General features: G+C 38.4%; 1 protein-coding gene and 1 pseudogene across 3 annotated transcripts in view; one reads left to right on the top strand and one right to left on the bottom strand.

Moving 5' to 3' along the window:
* MAN1A2 (mannosidase alpha class 1A member 2) overlaps positions 1-15,387 on the bottom strand; it is a 236,889-nt gene that overhangs the window by 104,588 nt on the left and 116,914 nt on the right. The window lies entirely within an intron of this gene.
* On the top strand, positions 138-1,664 carry LOC143650901 (peptidyl-prolyl cis-trans isomerase G-like; annotated as a pseudogene).

Genomic DNA, 15,387 nt, shown 5'->3' on the forward strand with positions numbered 1-15,387 from the left:
TCTGGTGGTGGCAGATCGGAAGCACTTTAAAGGACTGGACCCTGTGAAGAAGAGACTCTCCCAGTGCGGGGTCTGAAGGATTGAATCAGCGGGTGGTTTTTGTCTTTCTCTACTTAAAGATTAAACAGGTTGGAGTCATGCGAATAAAGATTCAGTGTCGATGTCTTCCGACATGGCCATTAACAATCAACCTGCCAGAAGAACAGTCTGAATTATTTTCTGATGTGTGCCCTAAAACATGCAAGAACTTTCAATGTCTTTGCGCAGAAGAAAAGGGTACAGGAAAGTCAACTCAGAAGCCATACATTATAAAAGTTTCCCGTTTCATTGAGTATTCAAGGATTTTATGGTTCAAGGTGGTGACCTCAGGGAAGGAAATGGATGAGGAGGAGGATTTTTTTAAGATGAGAGTTTTGCTGTTAAACACAATAAAGAATTTCTCTTGTCGATGGCCAACAGAGGGAACGATACAAATGGTTCACAGTTCTTCATAACAACTAAACCAACTCCTCATTTAGATGGGCATCATGTTGTTTTTCTGCAAATGATCTCTGGTCAAGAAGCTGCGAGAAAGACAGAAAACTGATGCGGCTAGCAAACCACATGCGGAGGTACAGATACTCAGTCGTGAAGAGTTCATTTCCAAGGCTAAAGCTAAGAAAGAAGAAAATAAAAGGCATAAGTTGACATCATCATCATCATCCAGTGACTCAGCTCAAGCGATTCACAGTTCTCTTCTGATTCTTCTGATTCTGAAAGTGCTCCTGAAGAAAAAGAAAAAAGAAACACAGAAAGGACTCATAAAAACCCAAGAAAGAAAAGAAAAAGCGAAAGAAAAGTACATCTGGTGAAAGTGGGGCTGAAAATCTTGAAGCGCAACTCCAGTCCACAGTCTATCCAGAACAGACCCTTCCTATACCTGAAAATGGGTTCCTAATGAGAAAAAGTCCTCCTAAACCTGATTAAAAAGAAAGCAAAAACAGAGAGAGAGAGTGTGTGTGTAATCCATCCAATTCCCAGCCTGCTTCATACCAGAGGTGACTTTTAGTTACCAGGTCTGGCTGTAAAATTAAAGGAAGAGGACCAAGGCAATATTGAACTCCTTCCAGGTCTAGATCAAGGGATCATTTCAGGCATAGTAAGACTCCTCCACATTGGAGGCAAGAGATAAAGAGGGCACAAAGAATGAGGGTATCAAGTGGTGAAAGATCAAAGGGGATAAGAGTAAGTTAAATGATCTTTTTCTAAATCGATGCAAATGTACTAAGAAATGATGATCATACATCTATGTGATGATATTAAGAACTAGTGATTGCATATGTAGAATGGAATGATTTCTAAATGTGTTAGTTAATTTTTTTTATTAATAAAAAAAGAGTAAGTTAAATGAAATAAAAGAAAAGAAAAAACACCCAGTTAGAATAAAAGAGAGAAAAATTACTGCTCATAGCCATGTGTCAGAAAGTCCCAAAAGAAAAAGTAAAAAGGAAAAGTTAAAGACCATAAATCTAACAGGAAAGACAGATACCAGCAGAAATTCAGGTATAGATGATAAATACAATAAAAACAAAGTGAAGAAAAGGGCCAAGTCTAAAAGTAGGAGTAAGTGCAAAGAGAAATCAAAGAGTAAGGAAAGAGATTCAAGGCAAAATAGACATGAATAAAAGATGAAGTCAAGGAGTAAAGAAAGGGATCACGAGAATGTTAAAGAAAAAGAAAAGCAGTCTGATCCTAAAGGGAAAGATCGGGAAAGGAGTAGGAGTAAAGAGAAGTCTAAACAGTCTGAACAAAATAATAATGAGCACAAGGAAGTATCAAATTCAAGACTTAGAATAAAAGCTTCTAGGAAAAAAAAAGCGACGAGCATGATCATAACAATGGTAAGGAAAAGGATAGACGTGCACAGCCTAGGAGTAGAGACTGTGCAGTAACTAAAGTTATAAGAGTAGAACAAGAGAACAAGGCAGAAGTAGGGACAGGAGCAGAAGAGCGCAATCTAGAAGCCAAGACTGAGATCACAGCAGAAGCAAAGAGCAACATCCATGCAGAAAAGGGGAGAACAGGAGAAGAGGAAGGTCCCAGAGCAGAGAGAGAAGCGCAAAGCCAGAAAGATCAAGAAGTAAAGACAGGTACAGGAGGCAAGACAGCGGCTAAGCAAGGTGTGGGATTTAGTGCGTCCTCCAGAGCAGTTAATAAACAGCCAGAACAGTGCAGAACAACCGCTGGGGCCACATCGGCGACAGGACACACAGCATACACCAGTCTAGACGAGCTGGACTGGCTGTGAGCCCAACCAGAACCGTGAGTTCCCCAAACCATGCAGGTGCCCCATCCCCACAGGTTGCTTCCCAGGGCAGAAAGGAAACAGACTTCGCCAGCAGCAGGGGCTAGGCACAACCAAGGTCCAACTGTGGAATTAATTAACAAATTCTGACTACTAAAAATAGGCCCCTAGCTCAGCTAAACTTCCAGTAAAAGTTAGAGTTTACTGGGTTTTGCCCCAACACAGAGGGTGTGGGACAGGCCTGATGGAAAAAGAAAAAGAAAAAAACAAAAACAAAAAAAACAGAGGTGTTTTTGGATTTGAAAAGGTCTAAGACCTGTAGGAAAGGAGGGGGCACATAGGACGTGGAGATACACAGAGCAATGTACCAACTTAAGCTCCTGATTGGCAAACCTGAGGAATGGGGTTCCTGTTGTGAAAAGGTATTTTCTTTTTCTTTTTTGTAGCTGTATTTCTATGGATTGACTGCTGTTTGGATACAGCTGTATGGCTTCTGAGGCTCCACTGTCCCAGGTATAGGCAGAATTAAGCTTGTTTGAGAGTTTGTCTGGAGACAGTGCCTTCCCCAGGAGAGGGGTGGGGCCCAGCTTCAGGTAGATTCCGCCCCTCAAGGAATTCAAACCTCAGGGCCTGGAAAAGTGAAGCAATTAAAACCAGCCTACAACCTCTCCTCTGTCTCAACCATGCCCCCAGCTGGGAGAGTCTGCTGAAGTTGAAGGTACTGCATAACCTTATGCTGGTGAGACTCACAGGCATAAAGTGCCATATACTGGGCAGAACAGGAAAAACTGAGTCCAGAGACTTCACAGGGAAGTCTTTCAAGCTGCTGGGTCTCACCCTCAGGGAAAACTGACACAGGTGACTCTTTCCACCTGAAAGGAGGCCAGTTTGGTCTGGGAAAATCTAGCTGGAGTCTATAATACGTAAGTAGACCCTCCTAACGGGTGTGGGGGGTTGGGGGTGGGGTGGGGAAGGCACCATATAGGCAGGGCAAGAAACAAAAACACAAGAACTAAAAAATTCTGATCTGTTAAACAAAACCTAAGCTAGAGGACTAGAATAAGCTGAACTGAATGTCAAAGAACAGAAGACAACAAAGTCATACAGCAAGAAAATCCTAGGTAAAAAAAGTGAAAACACTCACCAGAATAAACTAATTATGGTAATTAAATGCCTAGATGCCAGCAAAAAATAACGAATAATACTAGGAAAACTGAAGATACAACCCAGTCAAAGGAACAAACCAACAATTCAAATGAGGTACAAGAGCTGAAACAATTAATTCAGAATATACGAACAGACATGGAATACCTCATCAAAAATCAAATCAGTGAATTGAGGGAAGACATAAAGAAGGAAAAGAATGAACAAAAAGAAGAAATCGAAACTCTGAAAAAACAAATCCAGAACTTATGGGAATGAAAGGCACAGTAGAAGAGATTTACAAAAAAAAACTATGGAAATTGACGATGTTAGATTTCTAGAGGCAGAAATTAGTGAACTGGAGGACGGGACATCTGAAATCTGACAAGCAAGAGAAAATATAGGGAAAAGACTGGCAAAATATGAGCAGGGACTCAGGGAATTGAATGACAACATGAAGAGCACAAATATACATGGTGTGGGTGTCCCAGCAGTAGAAGAGAAGGGAAAAGGAAGAGAAAAACTAATGGAGCAAATTATCACGGAAAATTTCCCAATGCTTATGAAAGACTTAACATTACAGATCCAAGAAGTGCAGTGTACCTCAAACACAATAGATCCAAATAGACATACTCCAAGACACTTACTAATCAGAATGTCAGATGTCATAAAAGAGAAAGAGAGAATCTTGAAAGCAGGAAGAGAAAAGCAATCCATCACATACTAGGGAAGCCCAATAAGACTATGTGTAGATTTCTCAGCAGAAACCCACGGAGGCAAGAAGACACTGGGATGATATATTTAAGTTACTAAAAGAGAAAAACTGCCAATAAGAATTCTATACCAGCAAAATTGTCCTTCAAAAATGAATGGGAAATTAAAACATTTTCAGGTAAAAAATAACTTAGAGAATTTGTGACCAAGAGACCAGCTCTGCAAGAAATACTAAAGGGAGCACTAGAGACAGATAAGAAAAGGCAGGGGAGAGAAGTGTGGAGAAGAGTGTAGAAACGAAGAAATCAGTAAAGGTAAAAAGAAGAAAAATTAGATATGACACATTAAATCCAAAACGCAAAATGGTAAAATAAAGTACTGCCTGTACACTAAGTGTTAACAGTTTAAACTCCCCAATTAAAAGACACACACTGGCAGAATGGACTGAAAAACAGGACCCATCTATATGCTGTTTACAGGAAACACATCTTAGACCCAAGGATAAACATAGGTTGAAAGTGAAAGGTTAGGAAAAGATATTTCATGCGAATAACAATCAGAAAAGAGCAGTAGTAGCTATACTAATATCCAACAAATTAGACCTCAAATGCAAAATAATTAAAAGAGACAAAGAAGGACACTATGTATTAATAAAAGGAACAATTCAGCACATAAAACAATCATAAATATTTATGCACTGAGCCAGAATGCTCCAAAATACATGAGGCATACACTGAAAAGAGAAATAGACACATCTACCAAAAATAGTTGGAGCTTCAATTCCCAACTCCCATCAATGGACAAGAATATCCAGAGAGAGGATCAATAAAGAAACAGAGAATTTGAATAATACAATAAATGAGCTAGATTTAACAGACATATTATAGAACATTACGCTCCACAACAACAGGATACAACTTTTTCTCAAGTGCTCATGGATCATTTTCAAAGATAAGACCATATGCTGGGTCAACAAAACAAGTCTCAATAAATTTAAAAAGATTGTGATCATACAAAACACTTTCTCAGATCATAAAGGAATGAAGCTAGAAATCAATAATAGGCAGAGTGTTGGAAAATTCACAAATATTTGGAGGCTGAACAATACACCCTTAAACAACCAGCGGGTCAAGAAAGAAATTACAAGAGAAATCAGTAAATATCTCAAGGTAGATGAAAATGAAAACACAACATATTAAAATTTATGGGATGCAGCAAAGGCAGTGCTAAGAGAGAAAATTATTGTCCTAAATACCTATATCAAAAAAGAAGAAAGAGCAAAAATTAAGGAATTAACTGTCTACTTGGAAGAACAAGACAAAGACCAGCAAACTAAACCCAAAGCAAGCAAAAGGAAAGAAATAATGAAGATTAGAGCAGAAATAAATGAAATTGAGAACATGAAAATAATCAAGAAAACCAATAAAACCAGAAGTTGGTTCTATGAGAAAATCAAGATTGATGGACCCTTAGCAAGGTTGATAAAAAGAAGAAGAGAGAGGATGCAAATAAATAAAATGAGAAATGGAAGAGGAGACATAACTACTGACCCCCCAAAAATAAAGGAATTAATGAGAGGATACTATGAACAACTTTATGTGAATAAACTCAATAATGTAGATGAAATGGACAACTTCTTAGAAAGGAATGAACAACCAAAATTGACTCAAGAAGAAATAGATGACCTCAATAAACCAATCCCAAGGAAAGAAATTGAATCAGTCATTAAGAAGCTTTCCAAAAAGAAAACTCCAGGACTCCAGCTTCACATGTGAATTCTATCAAACATTTCAGAAAGAATTCATACCAATCCTGCTCAAACTCTTCAAAAAAAACTGAAGAGGAGGGAAAGCTACCTAACTCATTCTACAAAGCCAACCTCACCCTCATACCAAAGCCAGACAAACATATTACAAGAAAAGAAAACTACAGACCAATCTCTCTTATGAATATAGATTCAAAAATCCTCCACAAAATTCTTGCAAATCAAACCAGCAGCACATTAAAAGAATTATACACCATGACCAAGTAGGATTCATCCCAGGTATGCAAGGATGGTTCAACATAAGAAAACCAGTTAATGTAATATACCATATCAACAAATCAAAGCAGAAAAATCACATGGTCATCTCAATTGATGCAGAGAAGGCATTTGACAAGATTCAACATCCTTTCCTGTTGAAAACACTTCAAAGGATAGGGATAGAAGGGAACATCCTCAACATGATCAAGGGAATATATGAAAAACCTACAGCTAACATCAGTCTCCATGAGAAAAAACTGAAAACTTTCCCCCTAAGATCAGGAACAAGATAAACACTATCACCACTGTAATTCAACATTGCCTTGGAAGTTCTAGTCAGAGCAATTACACAAGAAAAAGAAATATGAGGCATCAAAATTGGAAAGGAAGAAGTAAAACTCTCATTGTTTGCAGAAGATATGATACTATATGTCAAAACCCTGAAAACTCCACAGGAAAACTACTAGAGCTAATAAACGAGTACAGCAAAGTGGATGGTTACAAGATCAACACTCAAAAATCTATAGTGTTTCTATACACTAGTAATGAACAATCTGAGGAGGAAATCATGAAAAAAATTCCATTTACAATTGCAACCAAAAGAATAAAATATTTAGGATAAATTTAACTAAAGATACACAAAAGAAAACTACAAGAAATTGTTAAAAAAGAAATCACAGAAGATCGAAATAAATGGAAGGGCATACCGTGTTCATGGATTGGAAGATTAAATATAGTTAAGATGTCAATTCTACCTAAATTCATTTACAGATTCCATGCAATACCAATTAAAATCCCAAAAACTTACTTTTCAGAAATAGAAAAACCAATAACCAAATTTATCTGAAAGGGCAGGGTGCCCTGAATAGCTAAAAGTATCCTGAGAAAGAAAACTGAAGTCGGAGATCTCACGCTACCTGATTTTACAGCGTATTATGAAGCTTGGTACTGGCATAAAGAAATAGATACACTGATCAATGGAATCGAACAGAGTGTTCAGATATAGAACCTCTCATCTATGGACAATTGATCTTTGATAAGGCAGTCAAGTCAACTCACCTGGGACAAAACAGTCTCTTTAATAAATGGTGCCTAGAGAACTGGATATCCACATGCAAAAGAATGAAAGAGGATCCATATCTCACACGCTATATAAAAATGAACTCAAAATGGATCAAAGACCTAAATATTAGATCTAAGACCATAAAACTGTTAGAGGAAAATGTAGGGAAGTATCATATAAATCTTGTAATAGGAGGCGGTTTCCTAGACCTTACACCAAAAGCACGAGCACTGAAGAAAGAAAGAAATAGGAACTCCTCAAAAGTAAACACTTTTGTGCATCAAAGAACTTTGTCAAGAAAGTAAAAATACAGCCTACACAATGGGAGACAATATTTGGAAGCGATATGTCAGATAAAGGTCTAGTATCCTCAATATATAAAGAGATTGTTCAATTCAACAACAAAAAGACAGACAATCCAATTACAAAATGGGCAAAAGACTTGAACAGACACTTCTCAGAAGAGGAAATACAAATGACCAAAAGGCACATGAAAAGATGCTCATCTTCCCTGGCTATTAGGGAAATACAAATCAAAACCACACTCATCTCACACCCACCAGAATGGCCATTATCAATAAAACAGAAAATGACAAGTGCGGGAGAGGATGTGGAGAAAGGGCACACTTATCCACTGTTGGTGGGAATGTCAAATAGTACACCCACTGTGGAAGGCAGTTTGGCGGGTCCTCAGGAAGCTAAGTATAGAATTGCCATGACCCAGCAATGTCACTGCTAGGTATCTACTCAGAGGACATGAGGGCAAGGACACAAACGAACATTTGCACACCAATGTTTATAGCAGCATTATTTACAATTGTTAAGAGATGAAAACAGCCAAAATGTCCATCAACAAACAAGTGGTTAAACAAGCTGTGGTATATACATACGATGGAATATTATGCAGCTATAAGACAGAATAAAGTTATGAAGTATGTAACAATATGGATGGGCCTTAAGGGCATTATGCTGAATGAGATTAGACAGAAACAAAAGGACAAATACTGTATGGTCTCACTGATATGAACTAACAATAATGAATGAACTTGGATCATTTCAGTTCAGAACAGAGGTCATCAGGAGATAGAAATACGGTAGATACTGGGTAATCAGAACTGAAGGGATACAGATTGTGCAACAGGACTGATTGTAAAAGTTCAGAAATGGATAGCACAACACTACCTAAACTGTAATACAATAATGTTAGAACACTGAATGAAGCTGAATGTGAGAATGATAGATGGAGGAGGCATGAGGGCACAAATGAAATCAGAAGGAAAGACAGACGATAAAGACTCAAATGATATAATCAAGGAATGCCCAGAGTGTATAATGATAGTGACTAAATGTACAAATTGAAAAATGTTCTGCATGAGGAAGAACAAAGGATGCCAATAATGCAGGGTGTTGAAAATAGATGTTAATTAATATTTTAAAACTTTAACTTATGTGTGAGACTAAAGCAAAAAGTATTTATTTGACACAAAATTTTTATTTTAACTAGTGAATTTCCTAATATAACTTAAGTGGACAGCTTAACTGAACACCATAAGTACATGGAACCTTGAGTAGGGCATGAGATTTTGTAGGTTTGCCCAGAGGGATGTCTTGATAAATCCCAGAAGGATTTGAACAGTGAATAAAAAAGTATTTGCAAAGTCCCCTTGAGGGAATGGTGAGAAAGGGGGAAAATTCAACTTCCCCAAGTGGAGACTTCTTGATATACTCACAAGCAGTGGGGACAACCAAAGTAATAGGCTGAGTCCCCAGTCTTGGGGCTTGTTCACATGAAACTTAATTTCACAAAGGACAGGCTAAGCCTACTTCAAATTAGGCCTAAGAGTCACCCCCAAGAGAACCTCTTTTGTTGCTCAGATGTGGCTTCTCACTCTCAGCCAACACAACAAGCAAACTCAACTGCTCTCCCCCTCTCTACATGACACCCAGGGGTGTGGGCCTTCCTGGCAACGTGGGACAGAAATCCTAGAATGAGCTGGGACTCAGCACCAGGGGATTGAGAAAATGTTCTCAACCAAAAGGGAGAAGAGAGAAATGAGACAAAATAAAGTGTCAATGGCTGAGAGATTCCAAACAGAGTCGAGAGGCTATCCTGGAGATTATTCTTATGCATTAAGTAGATATCATCTTTTTAGTTAAGGTGTAACAAAGAGACTGGAGGGAACTGCCTGAAAACACAGAGCTGTGTTTCAATAGCCATGTTTCTTGAAGATATAATGATATAGCTTTCGCAATTGACTGTGTGATTGTGAAAACCTTGTGTCTGATGCTTCTTTTATCTACCTTATGGACAGATGAGTAAAACATATGAATTAAAAATAAATAAATAATGGGGGAACAATGTTAAAATAAATTTAGTAGGTTGAAATGCTAGGATCAATGAAAGGGAGGGGTAAGGGGTATGGTACATATGGATTTTTTTTCTGTCTTCTTCTGATTTCTTTTTCTGAATTGATGCAAATGTTCTAAGAAATGATCATGATGATGAATATACAACTATGTGATGAACAAAAAAGAATGTTCTTATTGTATGTTGGTTGATTTTATTAATAAAAATCTTAATAATTAAAAAAAAATTAAAGGCTTCCAGATTGGGGGAAGGAAAGAATTAAATTGCAACTGCCTGGGACAAAGGTTTACGGGCTGTCAAACATAGGTGCTGTGCCCAGGACCATGAGGAAATACACTTTCCTAGGGATGAGGGGAAATGTAGATCCATGTAAATGAGGAAATACTTACGGCCATGATTGCACACCCAGCAGAAGAACAGAAGAGACAAGGGAAGATGCTACACTGGTCTCTAGCTACTCTCTAGGATGACTGTTTGCACAGATAATCCCTGAAGGGCAGTACCTACACACAGGCCAATCTGCAAAGACTGAGAAATACGGTTTTATTTTCACTTCCTCTTCTTTTTTTTTTGATGGGTGTGGGGAGGGTGGTTATTTCTGGCATTCAAGGAAATCTCCAATCTCTGTTATAACACTAGGTGTATACAAACTGAAGGAATGGATTCCTCAGAATCAATTCCATGAAGAACACATTAAAATATCAAAATGCCCAAGTTACACCAAAAGACTACAAAATATACAAAGAAACAGGAAATAATGCCCCATGCAAAGGAGAAGATTAAAGCGTTAAACTCTATCAACGAGGAGGACCAGAACTGGAACATTCCAGACAAAAACTTAAAAAAAAAAACAGAAGCTGAAGAAATTTAATACTGATATAAAGCTTTGAAGAAATTTAAAACTGATATAAAGTTTACAATCCATATTCCAATTTTTGTCATTTATACCAATAATGTCCTTTCAAGCCTTTTCTGAGGCGAAATTTGGACTTAATCATATTGAGGCTCCCTTGTATGTGACATGCTACTTCTCTCTTGTGGCTTTAGAATGCTCTCTCACTGGCTTTCGACAATCTGCTTATAACATGGCTTGGTGTGGATCTGTTTAGGTTTACCCTATTTGGAGTTTGTTGAGTATCTTGGACATATATATATTCATGATTTTTGTTAAATTTGGAATTTTTTCAGCTATTTTTTTGGAATATTTTCTCTGCTTCTTTGTCTCTTTCTTCTCCTTCTGGGCCCCCCACAATCCTTATATTGATATGCCTGATGGTGCCACACATGCTCCTCAGGCTCTATTAATGTTCTTTATTCATTATGCTTTCCCTTAGTGACAACAAATTATTTCAAGTGTCTTATTTTCAAGTTCTCTGATTCTTCTGCCTGCTTCAATATGCTGTTGTATCCCTCCAGGGAAATTGTTATTTCTGCTAAAGTGGTCTTGAGCTCTGTTTTTGGTTCCTTTCTATAATTTCTACCTCTTTATTGGTATTCTCTTTGTATTTATTCATCTATTATTTTCCTAACATATTTTAGTTCTTTGTTCATGTTTTCCTTTAGCTCTTTGGGCATATTAAGGACTTTTTTGTCACTGTCTTGTCTGGAATGTTCCAGGTCTGGAGGTCCGCACCAAGGTTTTTAACGCTTTAATCTTCTCCTTTGTATGGGCCATTGTACTAGTTAGGGTGCTCTAGAGAAACAGAATCAGCAGAAGATATCCACAGATATAAAATTCTTAAAAGTGTCTCACATGACTGTGGGAATTTAGAGTCCAAGGTCTGTAGGGCAGGCCGCAAGCTGGCAACCACGATGAAGCTCCTCAATGAACTCTAAGGAGAGGCTGGCTGGACAACAGTGGGAACAGAAGAGTCCAAATCCATAGGGCAGGCTGTGAAGCTGACAGCTCTGATGAAGGGTTTGGATGAACTACACAGGGGAGGCTCACTGGCTGAAGCAGGAAAAGTGACTGTCTCTTCTGAATCCTTCTTATAAAAACCTTCTGGTGATTAGATTAAGAACCACTCATTGCAGAAGACACACCCCTTAGCTGATTACAAATGCATTAAGCTGTGGATGCAGCCAATGTGATCATGATTTAAGTTTGTGAAATGTCCTCATAGCAATAGACAGGCCAGCACTTGCCTAACTGGACAACAGGGCACCACCACTTGGCCAAGTTGACATATGAACCTGACCACGACAGCCATCATTTCTTGTTCCTTCAAATATTTTGTAGTCTTTGTTGAGACCTGAACATTCTGACATTTTCATGTGCAGTTCCTAGAATGTAGACTCTGAGGCATCCATCCCTTAAGCTTGTATCCAGCTAGCACTATGACAGAGACTGATGATTGCCTAGAATGCCAGGAGCATCTTTCAAAATCTATTGTCAAATGAAAAAGGTAAGAGGAGTTCTGGGAAGATGGTGAAGTAGGACAGGTCAAGTTCACCTCTGCTCCAAGTAACAGGTAGAGAAGGGATGGAAGGGTGACTGAAATGGTGATTCCAGGGTGTGGGTGACCTGGGAGGGTCTTCTGTACCACACAGGGAGGCCCTGGTTGCAAAAGTTGAGGAAATAAGAACAAGAGAACTGGAGACTGACTGGCTGGTGGAAACAGCCTAATGCGAAAGCCCAGAGCCCTCAGGAACGCACAGACAGGGAGACGGGGAATGCCCAGCACCTTCAGGAGTGCATGGATGGGGAGACAGGGACTAGGAAGTAAACCAAGCCATATTCCTTGAACGCGCTACCTTCCCCGGGGCAGCCCCACAACATGCGACTCATCTCACACAGCACACACCTGAACACTGTCACCCACTCCTGCTCCCTGCTCCCCTTCCCTGTGCTCTAAGCACCTCCACCCCGACAAACCCTTGTGAGTATACTCGCCCCACACCCCTCCCCCAAGCATACACACACCCCTGTCACAGCCCAAACCATCCCTCCTGCAGAAACACAGTCTTGCCCCACCCCTACCGAGCCTTACCTTTCCCCACCACTCCTGGGCCCTACCTCCCCCTTCCTGCCCCATGCAGGCAGTCGCCAGCACATAAAGGCTGCAGGGTCTTACCTCCATACCCAGGCTACACCTGCCACCAGCCCATACAGTTGTGCAACCCCACTGTGCCCCTCAAGAGCTCTGAACACATGTACATCAATTTACGGCTGTCACAGATCTGTGCACGCACCAGGCACCCAGTCACACCTCCCAGCTCTGGGCAAGCGTTGACCTGCAAGACAGGCCACATTCACCCCGAGCCCACATACAACGCCGACCCACTGCCCTGAGCTCTGCACAGATCCATACACCTGCACAGCCACATCCTCCCTGCCACTGGGCGCCTATGCTCACAGATATCAGTGTACCATCCACAACCTGTGTCTACATATGCAGTGCAAAACATCACCACACTGTTATGCCCTGCCCTATGCCTTGCATCATGCTCCACGTCCATCCCGCAAATATAAAGCTTTAGACTATTGAAGGAAATCAACTTCCAAAGTAAACCAATCAAGATATTCACATGCTGTGAAGACAACAGAAGATCACTAGGCATGCTGCAGACAGACATAGCCCTAACGAACAATTAAAACATCAAAGGAGACACAGATGATAGAACAACTAATCAAAGATGTTCATACAACTCTACTAAATAAAATCAATGGGATCACTAGTGACATAAAGGCAATCAAGAAGACACTAGAAGAGCATAAAAAGGAATTTGAAAGAAAAAATAGAAGAATCTACTATCTCCAGATGGGTCCCTGGTCCAGATAAGTCCTGAAACTTAGAGGGTCCAGCCTCTCCAGAAAACCAAATAGTTGCATCTCCCTACCCCATATTAGTGACAGACCCTTCCAACATGAAAAAGTTAGAATGGCCATAGCCCAAACACCCCTAATGAGAGGGATAAAAAGATCAAAGGTGATGGTGGTTATACTGAGAAGATAGGAATTTTTTTTTTGTAGTGTACTAAGTGTATATTTCAATTTACTGTATGCAACCTAACAAAAAATTTGGTCATAATTTACCAGATATACACAAATGATTTAAGTAGTAAAAGAAAATTCAGCTTCAAGAGAAGAAGTTCATATCTTGAGGAAAAGTAAAAGTACATTAAGAATGTAAAGCCAAGTCCAGTTTCTATGCACTAAGTGAACTGTAATCTAATAAAGCAGATTTAGACATAAACCTCTTCACAAGGCAATCAAATTCTTGAGAACCATTTTCAGAGGAAATCTCCTCTATACAAGGACATATATAAAAGGATGCTATTTTAGCAATGTTACAGTGAATAAAATGGTAATAAACAAATACCACTAATATCTGAATGACTAAAAAATTATGGTATACCTTATCCCATGTCCCACTATGCAGTCTCAGTACTAATTTACCATAAGGAAGGCACTGATAGCATATTTCCATGAGGTATTTTGAGTAAGAAAAACAAGCAGCAGAAAAGCAAATATCCAAATAAATTATAAAAAAGCTCCACCTGTGTACGTGTTTGTGTTTCTATATGCTATTTAAACTTTAGAAGATAGTTATGAGAACAGAGAAAAAGAATGAAGGACAATGCTTTTAGGCAGCAGAATCAGGGGAAAGCCTGTGTGAGATAAAGAGGTAGCCCCAAGCCAAAAAGAGAAGGGGAAAGTAGGTAACAATTAACATTTATGATATATGAACAAATAAAATAAAATTAGGACAAATAAACTAAATGAAAATTAAACTGGTACAATGCTCAGCACATACTCTTTGAAAACCATTCTACTCTGATCTCAAAGTTTGACATTCTGCAATTGAAACTAGATTTTCCAATTCTTTTCTTCTATGTAGACAAAACAAAGAAAAATATCCTCTAGTCTTTCTTCATATCAGAATTAAGTTTTAATTAACTTAATTAAATTTAAGTTTAATTTCTTTAATTTCCTTTAATTAAGGAAGTTATATGAAACTGACAATAATAATGAAGAAAAGCATCAGCAAATCTGTCATGAAACTAAGTAGAAAATAGGTATATGCACATAATCCCTCGGATATATCCTTTTGTGAAGGTTGCTCTGGAACATAAACTAGCTTTGTCCTCACATGCACATAATTTAACTCTATAAAGTTTTACATTAGAAAGAAATGACTAAAATAGTTTAGTTTTTTTCTCAAATAAAGTTGACACAGAATGATGCCTCCAGAAAAATAATGCTCCTAGCTTCTACTCTAAAAGGCCTGATTTCAAGAAGAGTCAAATTATCACGTATTTCCCAAGCTCTAACATTAAGATGAATAATAAATTTTATTTGAAGAAATGGGCAGCAAGCATTTCAGTGGACATGAATTTTTTAATGCAACTTAAAATGTTGCCATAATCCAAATTTTAATTGTGTATCTGTACAATTTCAAAAGTTGTCCAAAGAAAACATTTCATCTAAGGGAAAAACTAGTGTTTTCTATTTGAATGAAACATTGTAAAGAATGATGCTTTAAGACTTGATTTTGAACTTCAATAACTTAGGGACTATAGTAAAGAACCTACAGTCAACATCATGAATTGTCTCTTGTCCATATCATTCATAACATATTCAACAATAGGAAGTACCCTCCCCCCAAAAAAACAATAATTTAAAAAGAAAACAAAACAAAAATAACAATAGGAAGTCCTGATTTTTAGTCATACTGTTTTTATTTTGACTTAGAAGAAGACGAGCAGTAGGTGGTTTTAAAAAAAGGGGGAGGGATGAGGAAAATGCTCTGAATTTATTAAAGTACCAAATGGAAATGAATAACCAAATA

The sequence above is a fragment of the Tamandua tetradactyla genome, chromosome 11 (genome assembly GCF_023851605.1).
Source record: "Tamandua tetradactyla isolate mTamTet1 chromosome 11, mTamTet1.pri, whole genome shotgun sequence".
Classification (NCBI taxonomy): domain Eukaryota; kingdom Metazoa; phylum Chordata; class Mammalia; order Pilosa; family Myrmecophagidae; genus Tamandua; species Tamandua tetradactyla.